Source organism: Pinus tabuliformis, chromosome 6, assembly GCF_031772625.1.
Source record: "Pinus tabuliformis cultivar Carrire ecotype Pingquan chromosome 6, CPIR1, whole genome shotgun sequence".
Taxonomy (NCBI): Eukaryota; Viridiplantae; Streptophyta; class Pinopsida; order Pinales; family Pinaceae; genus Pinus; species Pinus tabuliformis.
Genome location: NC_142292.1, coordinates 1,066,543,054 through 1,066,557,342, shown reverse-complemented (window position 1 = coordinate 1,066,557,342; position 14,289 = coordinate 1,066,543,054).

The window sequence follows — 14,289 nt, the reverse complement described above, 5'->3', positions numbered from 1 at the left end:
TGGGTCACTTCCTATCGACTTCAACACATTATTTAGGAAGTTAACTTAGAAACTCCCTTTATTACCTTGGAACTCGCATGCCTCAATGGAAAGTCTCCTCGCTTTCGATGATAAGTTTACATCATTGACCTTCAATCGGGAGATTCTATGAGTGTTTGACTTCATATCATTCATTCACCCTTCATAGATAATGGTAGAGTACCTTGAGGATCATTGTCATTATTAGTGGTTCCTCTCGCATTTGTGAAAGATTCTCATCACTAACCGGTAATCAGATGGTATATACCATGTTCGACTTCGACACATTCATTCACATGGTTAGATTTGTACTATTGAGTGGTAGAATATTAAGATCTTGGATCTTATTTATTATATCAAGGTTGCGTGGAGTTTTCATGATTGATGCATAGATCCACAATGTATGTTGGTGGTTATGTTCATATTGATTCTATCCGAGCATGGATCCATGATGTATTTCTGGTGGTCATGACTTTGATTTGTTTAGATGGATCTTCGCACATTTCCATACTTAGGTTTATATTTTTTTATATATTATGTTGATTATGGGAATGCCTACCTCAGAGATGATCTCATGATGATATTGCACTGTAATCCTTGATTGTTGATTTTCAGGTCTCCAACCAATTAGTCTTTGATCTAAACTTCCACACGATAAATCACTTTAGTCATCATATACAGTTTCTGAATTTGTACTTTAGGGGCCAATTTGTTACATTTCATTTTGTCACACTTATGCAAATGACCATAAATATAGATCTCTCGCTATCTGATGAACCCTTTTCAACAATACCCTACAAAGCTATAATAAAATTCATTTTGAGAAATATAAGAATCCTTGATTACATTGTTAAAAAACCTTAATTTCAGGCATTATCATAAGTTTCACATTAGAAAAGTGTGATGTCGCATATGTTACTATTACAAACCTGAGATGATCATCACACTTTGTTGCATTAAAAAGTGTGATGACCTTTTTACATGGGTAAAAAATAAAAGTAAAATCTAGAAGCCTTATTGGAGAATCTTATCTAAACAGAATGGGCTTGACTCCCTATCTACTTAGACCTTATCGCTAACTTGATGGATCCCATCCCCCCTTTATGTGGATCTCATCCCATGAGAAATGGATCTACAACCTCCTCTCTTTTCCTATTTATACAAAGCAGACCAAAGGGGAAAGGGTTGGCTTTTGAGGTTCTTAATTTATGCACTTATGTTGTCAAAGTGAAGGCTTGTCATTGCAAAGGGAGGATTGGAGATTGTTGGAAGGAGGCTTATGAAATCAAGGCCTATTGGGTTGTAAAATCTTCTTCTCATTATTAATACAAGTACATTGTCTTTCTCACATGATATGTTTAATGTTTACATGTATGTATCAGAGCTCCTTGATCTTTTGTTTAGCAATAGCTTGAACTTATTGATCTATTGTATGTTGTGATATTGTGTTTGTTTCTGTTGTTACGGATCCTGGTTTCAAGGATTGAAAGTGGAATGGGATTTTAAGTAAACAAGGAATTTGAATACTTATTTCATTAATCAAGTAAGTGCATCTCTAATTGTACAAGTATTTCTAGAGAAATGTTTGCATATATTGTTCTGTTTGTTCTAGAATTAGTTACCAAGTCTAGGGAGATTGCACTTGTCCGTAAGAGTGATTATTATGCTAACACACACACACACATATTATTATTATTATTATTATTATCCAATTTTAAGGTCATGGCAAACACCAAATTGGTGTATGAGACCCCCTTGTTTGTGGGACAAGGGACCCACCTCCACACAGTGGTTTGACTGTTACGTCTACAAAGGCATACATACTCTAACCCCCTGTGGTTTTGAACCTGTGACCTCTCAGGAGGAAACACATGCATGTCAACTCCATGTTAAGCATGGAACTAATTACACATCTCTCTCATATAAAATAACACACCATGCAATTTAAAGTAAAAAAAAAATGATTAAATCATTTCAATGATGTGTTGTTTTGTAGAAGAGAAATGTGTAATTAGTTCCATGCTCGACATGGAGTGTGTGTGTGTGTATATATATCTTAAATACAGATCCATCATGGGGATAGAGGGATCAAATCCAAAACCTTTTTAAATTAGAAAATATAGAAAGAAAATTTTTCACCTTTACTAATATATGTATGTGGAAAGAACTAGAACTAGCCCAAATCCATCTTAATCGGAATATATCTTGGACCAAGAAAATAGTCATCTTAACTATGGATCTATCATGAGGATAGAGAGATCAAGTCCTTTAAAGTAAACACCTTTCTTAAATTAAAAAATCTAGAAAGAAAAATATACACCTCTATTAATATGTGTATGTGTAAAAAACTAGCCCAAATCCATCATAACATAAATATATCATAAATCAGTAAAATGTGTACATTTAAAAAATTAATCCCTCTAACACATAATAAAATATAAAATTAAAATATAACTATACTAATTTATAAAAATAATACTAACATATGAAATTATAAAATAAATTTTTTATTTAATATATTGAATTAATTAAGTTAACCTAAAAACTATTTAATTAACCATAATTAAATATTAAAATATATAATTATAATTATAATATTTAATAAAGTCCTCACAAAGTCTTTTAATAATTCATATTTAAGAAACGTTTGATCTAATTCCTTTTGACTTATCTCACTTTGGTATGTAATGATGGCAAAAGAGAAAAATATAACTCGTGAATCACTCTCAAAGTTATTTCAAAAATCCATTATTTTAAAATTCCATATATATTAATAAAAAAATAATTTTTAATAAGATTAAAAAAAATATTATTTTTAATAAATAGAAATAACAAGACATTGGAAAAAACATAAACAATCAATATTTAATAATAAAATAAAATATATATTTTTTTATTTTAATATTATTTTTAAATGTAAATGACAATCAATATTTAATAATAAAATAAAATATATTTTTTTTATTTTAATATTATTTTTTTATATGTAAATGGATTAGTTTAATTAATAGGTGAAATGGTTTTTTCCGAAATATTTTTTTGGTCAATTTTGTTGAAAATTTGGATTTTTTTTTTAATTCGTAAGTTTAAGTTATTTAATCTACAAAAGTCAAATGTCTCAATAATTTTAAATAATAAAAATTCACAATCTTACATGGCCAAAAAAACATTTCATTTTTAGTTAGACTATACCTACATAAACAAGTGCTTCAAATAGATATTGCCAAAATTTTACAAAAATATATATATAAATTAAGTAATTATAACATTATTTTTAATTATAAAGAAATTAATATATGAATTAAACATATATACATTTAAAAAAATGTATAACAAGAATATTAACCATGGAGATTCTTAATATGTAAATAAATTTTGTTACAATACTATGAGCCAATACCGTCACTTATCAATACAATGTGCCCAAAAAAACATAACTTATTTCATGTGACACTTGTTCATATGACATTTTCTAAATTAATTAATTTAATTAAAAGGGTAGAAAGGGCATAAAGCTACTTTTGATAACTGCCACTAAAAATATTCTAAAATATTGTGTGAAGCTAAATCCCTACCATCCACCAAATAATTAGTGACAATTAAATTAAAACTATGAAAATCTTATTCCAAAATAGACATGCCTAACAACATAATTAAAAAATGTTATTTCATTTTGATAATATAGCCATTCCTATCTGTGTAATTAGAAAATGTTATTTGGTTTTGATAATAAGTCCGTGTAACATCCTTCTTTGTCCACCTACACATAATATCCTTGTTGATCAATAAGGAAATTTCCAAGCTAATAGCTTCAAATTTATTTTGTAATGAATGTCATAAACTTCATTGTAATGATGTGCTTATATGACCAGTCATGTAAACAAAAATCTTACAATATTTCTCCACCACCATTAAAGTTGGGCTTTAAATAATATATAAATATGATCACTCTGTAATGATTGATCTCTTAAATGTGTTAATCAGCACAACTAGCTAACTACTTTTTTTTTGTAAGTCAATATTTTATTCATGGTTCCAAAAAGAGGTACATCAAAAGAAAAATGCTAGTCTCACCCTGACCAAGTTTGTTGACTATCGCTCAAAGTAGATGATAGTGAAATAGAGAAACATAAAGTGACACAATTCCACAACTTAAGAGGCCATAGGCACCAGTAAACAAACTGAACATATAAAACACATGTATCCATGCTAGTCATCAGAAGTGATGGAGGCAAGGTTTTCCAGGGTTGTTCCAAGATGCAGCGGAGGACGAAAGGAGCATTGGACATGCTCCTCGAAACGGGTCATCTAGACCTCCAACTTCCCAACCTTCTCCAATAAAAAATTCTAGCCTTGTCAGACCACCACTACACGCTCCCGGATATGGCACTGGAAATAATGCATTTTTTTCAAATTTGTTATCAATTCAGTATGCTCCTCTCGTCAAACCCGCTCTAAAGTCTCCATATGCTCCAAAATTGATTGAATCAAGTCCTGACATCACTCAACACAACAAACTTGTCGCTGACCATGACCACCATGACGCACTAGCACATGACGCCTAGAAATACCAAGACGAATTGAGCCCCCTCATAGGCGAAGTGTGGCCACCCTGACCCAACGTCAAGCCCCTACACCTACCACCCCAAGCAGTAGACCTTGCGCACCCAGAGTGCCCCAGTCGCTCACCTCCTCTTCCCCCTGATGTTGCATGACTCGAACCACCACCACTCTTACCACCCTGAACGGACCACCACTGCCACACACCATCTTGAGCCTAGACCGGGACATGTCCGTACCAACTTCCTGAATTGGGCTGCACCTAGGTGGAGGAATGCCCCGAGTGAGGAACAAGGTGCATGGTTGGCTTCCCGACACCACTATAATGAACAAAGGACCACCCTCTTGATACTGCCCTAACTTCCCGTATAGAAGGAGACACCACTGGCCCCAGCTGAACCTCCACACCCCACGGCACCGAGAAAACACAGTACACAAAACAACCACCCACCACGAGCTAGAAATATGCACCTCCCCTGAAGCGGCCACCCATGAGCCCCACTAACCAAAGCCCGAGATTGTCGCTCCAATGACTCCACTTAGCAACATAGAAGCTTGTAAATGGACTGAAGAAGACCACTACTACTCGCCTATTCCAGAAAAAACTAGTTCCCACTCCACTGGGACTAAAACTGCACAAGATGAAACAGAAATAGCAGAATACCACCCCAAACAGACAACCATACCCTGCTTTCCTTGCACACTCACAGTGACGAAGCCCAATTTGGCAATTAACAACGACACACATCCGAAAGCAGGGGAGGAAACGTTGATGGCAATGTTGTATCCTTGCCCTGACAGGGGAACCTTTACATCTCCCATTTCTTCCCACAATGCCCACACCACAGACACCAATACTCGCACATACGCAGAATGCCCAACGAACACCCCTGCCACCCTCCATAACATTCAGACACTCGCCACCACCCTCGAGACCCAAGGCGACATGAAACCTCACATGCAGTAATTTACTCTCTCTCGTACTCAAGGTGTTATGGGAGGGCAGGGAGGCTAACCCTCTCACCTGAGGCCACATTCCTAACATGAACGCCCACGCGTTCCCTCGAGAACGCCATCCTCTCTGCTTCTCACCCCCATTTGGGAAGCACAACTAGCTAACAATTACATGAAACCAACTTTACAAATTTCTTTTCTCTAGATTATATATGAAGTTAGATGATTCTAGAAACATATTTTCTACATGTAAATTTTTGGTACATAATAAACCTCCACGATTATGACATTGAAACAATCACCTATAATAATAAGCATTTAATATTTTCATATCATTTGGAATCAAACACATTAAACCTTTGTATTCACCAAGGGGAAAAATTATTTTATGAACATATAAAAAATCAACAAGAATATCTTTCTGCCAATTTATGATTGTTGTGAGCTTCAATTAGTTCTAGTTACCAAATGTTTCTTGGCATTTACCACAATACTAAATGGAAACACATAAAAAATATTTGCAGACATTATATGTGTGTGTGGGGAGGGGGGGAGAGGGGGGTCTTGTAGGTGTGTGAGTATTTTAAATTTTAGAAAGTTTGCAAGCAGAAAAGTGGGGGCTAATGAATTAGGGATGAGTTTCAATGTTTGAATTGAGGGGCACTATAATTTGCATGAGAAAAAATAATTTGTAGGCACTCCTTATACATAGGCCACAAATGAACTTTAATATCTGCAAGTTGATAAGATCATGCGCACTATGCGTTGCCAGGAGTCTTGACATAGTCTGGGAATAGTGTCACAATTTCATCAACTTGTCTGTACAACCTCCTGAAACTAAGTAGTCATACTAAGAGTGCTAATGTAGACTAGAAATCACACAATAAAATTCAAAACCAATACATAGTTTTAGTGGCAAATCTCTTCTCATTATTATTAATTCTCAAAGTAGATCATTTACATAATACACTCTTGGATCTCCTATTTCCCTCACCTGAATCCTATTCAACACTCCACTCTCTTTTCCTTTCACTCTCCTCCTCAACCTATTCCCTCAAATCTCTTAAGTCAAAATTGCACACTAATTTTGCACGCCTCAAATTGTGCATTGCTCCAAACTATTTATGCATAGACATGTTTTATTGCACTTGTACTAATATTTCTTATATTTCATCTGCACTTCTTTTTTCTTTTTCCCGTAAACTTCGCTTATTTTTTCTACATGCTCTCCATGTTGAAACTTTCAACTTCTTTAGATGCTCATGTATCAACCTCCCCCTGCAAGGAAAAACTTGGCATGTCCATGCACTAACATTTCTTAATCTTTTCAAACCTTTCACTTGAGAAAAAATTTTATATTTTATCTCGTAAATACACATGCTTGTCTTCATCAACGTTGTCCTTCCACTTTGCCAAGTACTACTTGTAAAAAACATTCCATGTGATGACTAGCTTTGTTCTTCCACTTTACCAAGGATGCTTTCCATTCAAAAGCCTAAGTGACTATCAATTTTTTCTATAGAGCATGATAGAATTACAAGATCTATAGTTTTTGCAATATTTCAGATCTCTTGAAGTCACAAACACCATAAGACTACAATTCACAAAGTACCCAGATGCTTATAGAAAGAAAAATTGTGATAAAATGTTGTTTGCTACTAAAAATATCAAATGGATTACAAAACCAAAACAACCCTAAACCATATATGAAGGAATAGAAAATCTAAAAACTTGTTGTGATATAGAGAAAGATTGACAAATTAAAACAACACAATAAATGTTATAAAACACTTTGTACATATATTTCATGATGAATGAAAGAACCCAAGATGTTTATAAGGATTTTTCAGAAGAAAAATCAAAAACTCATAATGGCATACTCATATCAATACTTACTATCAATGAAGAATCCGATGTTTCCTAGTGATAATGGCATTAACTAAAATTTAAATAGAAGGACAAAACCAAAAGCAAAATCTGCTTCCAAATGATCAAGGAACTTGTTTAGATTCTAAAATTTTAAGACTAGGGTTGTTGGATGTAACTGCCTCAACAAGCCATGTAGTATATTTTTTAATTTATTTGCTTAGGGAAGCTTCTTTGTTTGTCGTGTTATTTTAAATATATGAACAAAATATTAATATTTCTTATATTAATAAAATAAACAAAATTGTTTTTGTTCGAACATGATAAAGTCTTCAAGCCTTCATCCTTTAATTTCGTACTAAGGGATAAGGACTTGCATAAATTTTTGGGGCGTAGTAATTTACGCTTTTACTCCTACATGTTAAAGCATTGAAGAAAACATAAATCATGTTAGACGGTAACTCTCGATAGGTAAATTTCCATCTTGTTTTTATTCATTTTTATGTAAATGCTAACTTAAATTATGGTGAGCACTAATTAAGTAATGAAGTTTAACAATGAAAAATGATTGCACAAATATTTGAACAAATATTACAAAAAATAAAAAATTATTTTTCAAAGTTAAACATTATAAATTGCATTGATCAACACTAAACTAATAGACAAACATATCAATTGCTAAAGTCCTGTGTTAGCAACGATTAATAAAGAATGAATGAATGAATATATATATATATATATATATATATATATATATATATATATATATATATATATAATGCACTCATCGTAATGATAAAATATAAACTATTTTTTTAATTTAATTATTTGAAAATGAAATATAATATATTGATTTTTTTCGTTTTAATCAAATACAAATACAATATTTTTTTCCTTAATAAAATATATTTTAATAATTAAGATAGTATTAAAAATATATAAATTTATAGCATTTCAAGAATTACTTAAGAATGCCCCCGGTCGGGGTGTGTGCCCAAGGACGTATGTCAGAGATGGTTGCCAGGCCAACTAAGGGACGGGTACTATCCACCGCATCCCACACGCTCATGGTGATGGGTGCGGTGGCCTCCCGCATGACAATGGACAGAGGGCAATGGAGAAGTGGCAGTGAGTGCCAGGGTAGTGACGGAGGTGGGAAGGACAGGACAGGAGGGGTGATGGGACAGAGAATGGAGGAAGCGAATTATGAAGGCAGGCAAGGTGGTGGGATGAGCAGAGTTGTTACGGGGAGACGGAGAAATGATGCAACATACCAGGGGAGAGACCAACAAAGACATCTTCGCATCGGCACCGGGTATGTTATCTGGCCTCACTCGTCTAATGCAATGCTTTCTATGTGTTTCCATGGCGGGGGAATGAGAGAATAGACCAGGGAGGGGAATTGGGGAATAGGTGGGGGAGACCTCTGCATGCTAGGAGGGAAGGGAATTGGGTCCGAGCCAGAAACTAGCATCGAGAGAGATCATCGGGGATGGGACCTTGAGAAACCACCTGCAATTAAGCAGGCTAGCCGGATTACCAGGGAGGGAGGGGAGAATGTAGATAAGAAAGTGCGAGGGAAGGCAATTGGGAGTGGCAGAGAGGAGCGGAGGATGCATAAGATAGAGGGGCGAGAGAAGGTTATGAGAATGGGAGTATTGGTTATCTGGCTCGATGGGCGGGCGGTGAGTGTCGTAAGCAAAATTCGAGACGAGCACCAGGGCAACACCCCCAGGAGTAGAGGAGAGATACGCAAACACCAGAAAGGTGGAGAGGCTAACACTTGGCAAGTGAGTGGCGCTGATAATTCAGGCAGAGGAGAGGCGCCGCATCCTTGGGCAAAGGGGCACTGGGGCAGAGGCAAGTGTGGCTAGAATTGTGAGGGTAGGGGAAGCAGTAGCAACCTGGAATGGTTGGGACATACACTCCGTGAACTAACGTGAATCGTGTGTGAACATGCTCGCACAGCAGAAGAGATGGCTAGACCAGCCCGTGGAAGAGGATGAGGAAGAAGGGGGAAGGAGCTGCCTCGAGCAGCTGACCCGGGCACCTCAGAACCTAGGCGTGGGAGGAAGCCGATAGAAAGGCTCATCAGTGAAGCGGCAACAACGTATAGGGTAGGGACAGATGCAGGCATCCACAAGATTTTAGAAGATTGGGAGGAACAGATAAAGGAGGAGGCGGACTCCGAAGAGGAAATGGAGACCTGGCGAGAGGTAATCCCAGACCCAGGGAATACTAGGGGCAGACTCATGCAGTTTAAGTAGACTCTATACTTGTACTGGCTCATGAAGAGCCTTCTGGGGAAGGCCATGGAGCAACTTTCAATGGGGATGGCAATGACCCTCCAGGACATGCCAAACTACAAGAAAGATCTACAGACCATTCAGTTCCAGCTGTGCAAGCAGGACATCCGCCTAGATCATATTCAAAGGCATATCCCTTGTATTATCGAGTTGGCAGATGCACCAGGAGACTCAGCCGAAGACCCGACTCCAGTGGACTCAGCCTCAGAAGATCAGAAGGAATAGTCAGGTTCCAGAATGATTTTTGGTTTTTAGCAGATAGCATTTACTTTTTTACTGATGTATGCTTATGATAGACAGAAACTTAAACTCTTATCATGATATAGATGTATATATAGCTTGGGTTGATCACTTGAAACTATATTATTTTTGGATGGCCTATAAAGAGGATAGGTGGCCAACAGACTTGGTTTCCCACTGGGTAAGTTGAGGCCACCTATCCCATCTATGTGGTGTAAACTTGTCTTTTATAAATAGAAAACAGAAGGTCCTACCAAGCTCTACAAAAAAAAAAAAAAATTACTTAAGAATGAAATATTATTTTATTTTATTTTAACATAATTAAGTTAGCAAAACTTAATGATCTAAAAATGTTTCTCTTCCTTCTTCTTTTATCATAGAGATAAAATATCAAAGAGTCTAGATCATAGTGGTCTTAGTGGACGTTAATCATCAACATCATCATCATCATCATCAAAATTCAGATTTTATTAAAGGGATTTTCTTTTTGCTTTTCCTATTAAATTAAGCAATGGAAAAACAATCTGCCTAATTAGTGATGTCACCTACACTCTGAAAGACTTACTTTAAGTTAAACACTGCTTGAAACAGTTTTTATCTCTTACAATTAACCACCACTCTTAATCCCTCTCCATGAAATATGAACCAAAAACTTGATAAAGATTAAAACAAACCAACTAATTTTTTTAAGATAAATTATAACACTAAAACTTATCTTATAACACTAAAACACCATTCCACTTATCATAAAATGAAAAAATAAATTAATACAAATTCCATTTATTGGGAATATGAAACCCTGAATGAGACATTCAGCAAAATTGAAACTGCCACGCGCAGTGGAATGTGATTGACATTTATTGTAAATGTGACCTGCTTGAGGTGTGTATCAAAATTGAAACTGCCAGGGACATTGGAAGTTTATTGAATTCGCAGGAGAGAGAAAACAAATGCCCAATTAATAACGTTTGACATGCAATTAAGCATTGATATGGATAAGATGCTATTGTTAATAATTGGAATTTGATAGCATGCTTTTAATTAAAAAATAATGTAATTAAAAATGAAATTCCAGTAAAAATAAAAATAAGACTATGGTTTCAATTTTTGACTTCGGACAAAATGTTTTGGAAAGTAAGCATCGAAGTGCATAAGAAATAATAATTTATTAAATTTCATTTTTTAAAGATAAATATAAAAAAAGAAATTTGATTAAATATATATAAGTTTGAAGAAGAAAAATATATAATCATAAAAATTAAAATTATTATTAAGTTGATAATAATGATTATCAAATTTTATCAATTTTCAAATTATTAGTCACATTTAACTTTAACATGTTAAAATTAAGCATTGCATTTATTTTTATTATTAATTGAAAAATACGAAAGGAATGGTACAGTACTTTAATTTAACCCAGTATGCTTAGAGATAAAATTTGATAGTATGATTTTGATTTATTATTTAAAAATAAATATAATAAAAAAATTTAATAAATATAATAATAATAATAAATTAATATAAAATTTGATTATTAATTTTTGCTTTCAATAAAAAAATGAAAAAAACATTAGATTTTTATAAATAAAAGTAAAATAAAAAACATATAATTATTAGTTGTGGAATTATAATTTTGATTGGAAATTTATCAACATTTTCACGTGCTAAAATTAAATATGGTATTTGATTATTATTGATGGGCATTAAATATGGTATTTGATTATTATTGATGGGTATTGAGGTTCATGATTTGAACTTGCTATACTCAAAAATGGAATTTGATGATATAATTTTAATTTTCTATTCAAAAGTGGAATTTTATTAAAGATGAAAGCATAGTCGGGATTTGTTATATTCAAAAATGGAATTTGAAAAAAAAAAGATGAAATATAATTTTAATTTGTTATATTCAAAGATGCAATAAAATAAAATAATGGTTTCAATTTGTTATATTCAAATATAAAATTTGACAACCAATTTTTTACAAAATTCCACTTTTGTAATCAAATATAAGAAAATAGATCTGATTAATCCGGATAATACATGATTATGAAATCAAAACCATGGACAAATATCAAATTATTTATAAAATTCCACTTTATATAGTTAAATATAAGAAAAAGGATCTCATTTAATCTAAATAACATATGATGATGAAAACAAAATCATTACATGGACAAATGACAATGATTCAAATTCCAATCTTGATTGTTAATTTGTCAATAATAAAATTAAGCAATGTATTTGACTATTATTAACAATCGAAAAATATAACAAAATTTCACTTTCTGTTCTTGAATATAAGAAAAGGGATTTCATTAATCCACATAACACGTGATTATGAAATCAAACCCATTACATGGACAAATGATAATGACTGTCAAATTTCAACTTTAATTGTTAATTTATCAATAATAAAATTAAACAATGTATTTGACTATTATTAATCATTGAAAAATATAAAAAGAAGTCCTATTCAAAGTTAAAATCTGATAACATGATTTCAATTTCACTATATTCAAAAATAAAATTTAATGAAAGTTAAATACATGTTCTCAACTTTTTATATTTAGAAAAAAATAAATAAATAAATAAATCCCTATCACATTATTCATTAAATTTCATTATAAACCCATGAAAAAAAATATAATTAAATTAAAAAAAAAAACATATAATCGTGAGATAAATAATAATGGTTGTCATTCTAATCTCTGATTGCTAATTTATCAACAACATAAGAGAGGGAGGATTTCCATAGTTGTTCCATATGTTGAATATAATTTTGAAACCTGTGTAATGGATTTTGTAATTGGATTAGCTAGAAATTTCGGATGGACTTTGCTTTATAGTTCTAGATGATAAGAGGAATATCGGCCCTAAAGTCACAAGAAATACAAAATCCATTATATAGGTATTCTGAAATTCTCTTCAATATTATCAACAACATATTATCAACAACATTTTACATGGAATAATTTTATATGGAATAAAGTATTTGTTCCATTATTATGAAAAATTGGAAAAAAAAAATTAACTATAGAAAACTAGTTAACTCACTCTATCAACAACATTTCACATGGAATAATTTTATATGGAATAAAGTAACTGTTTGATTATTATGGAAAATTGGGAAAAAAAACATTAACTATATGTTTTCTAGTTCAATTCACTCGTTAACTCACTCTATCAACAATATTTCAACAACATTTCACATGGAATAATTTTATACGGAATAAAGTAACTGTTTGATTATTATGGAAAATTGGGAAAAAAAACATTAACTATATGTTTTCTAGTTCAATTCACTCGATCAACAATATTTGGAACGTTAAAATTAAATATTGCTTTTTGATTATTATAAATGATTGAAAAATATAATAATATTGTAGTAGTTAATGATTTTAACTTATTATATTTGGAGATAAAATTTAATAAAATTGTATAATTCAATTTGTTATATTTTTAGAAATGATAATAAGATTTTAATGTAATATATTCAAAATAAAAATTAATAATATATATAGAGAGCATTTGTTTTTTACAAAATATCATGATTCATACTCTTTATAAATAAAATTTGATATATGGAATTTAATCAAAAACAGTGATGTAATTTCCATGTATGATATTTAAAAGTGGGGTATTCAATTGAAAAATATGAAAAGCCTTACGGCTTAAAGATGATCTTTTACTTTAAAAAAAAAATAATTAAAGGCATAAGAATTAAAACAATCAAATTGGTCAAATTCCAGCCATAGTTGGTTAAGGCTGACCATTCATAGTTGGTTAAGTTACATTATAGTTAACTGCGCTGAAAAGAAATGATGCATTGAACGAAGATAATGTCGAACCACATTTAACTGTGATTGAAAATTTCAAAGAAAACGTTAGTTTTGATTGATGTCTGAGATTTCCACGAATGTGCAATTGATATATAAGTTGTGATTAGAGAAAATGTTGGTTCTGCTTGATTTCAGAAATTTCCCGAAATCTGCAACTTCTGCTTGATGTAACAAGCAGTAAACCGCTTCTTAGACATGGTCACATGTGAGAAAATAGCCACTGCTCTCTCCAGATTGGTAACAACGTCACTCATGGAGGACCGGTCTTTCCCTTCTAAGTTAACGCAGAGGACTGTAGTGTAGGCCACGAGTTCGACGACCTCGATTTCGTGGGACTCCGGTGGCCGGACTCTGGAGTCCAGAACGAGTTCGTCGGAGAGAATTCTGGGCACCACGTAGTCAACAACGCTGATTGGACATCGTTTTGCTTGAATATTGGCCAGTAAGGATCTCAAGTAGCACCGCACCGAAACCGTAGACGTCGCTCTCGGTGGTGAGGTCTG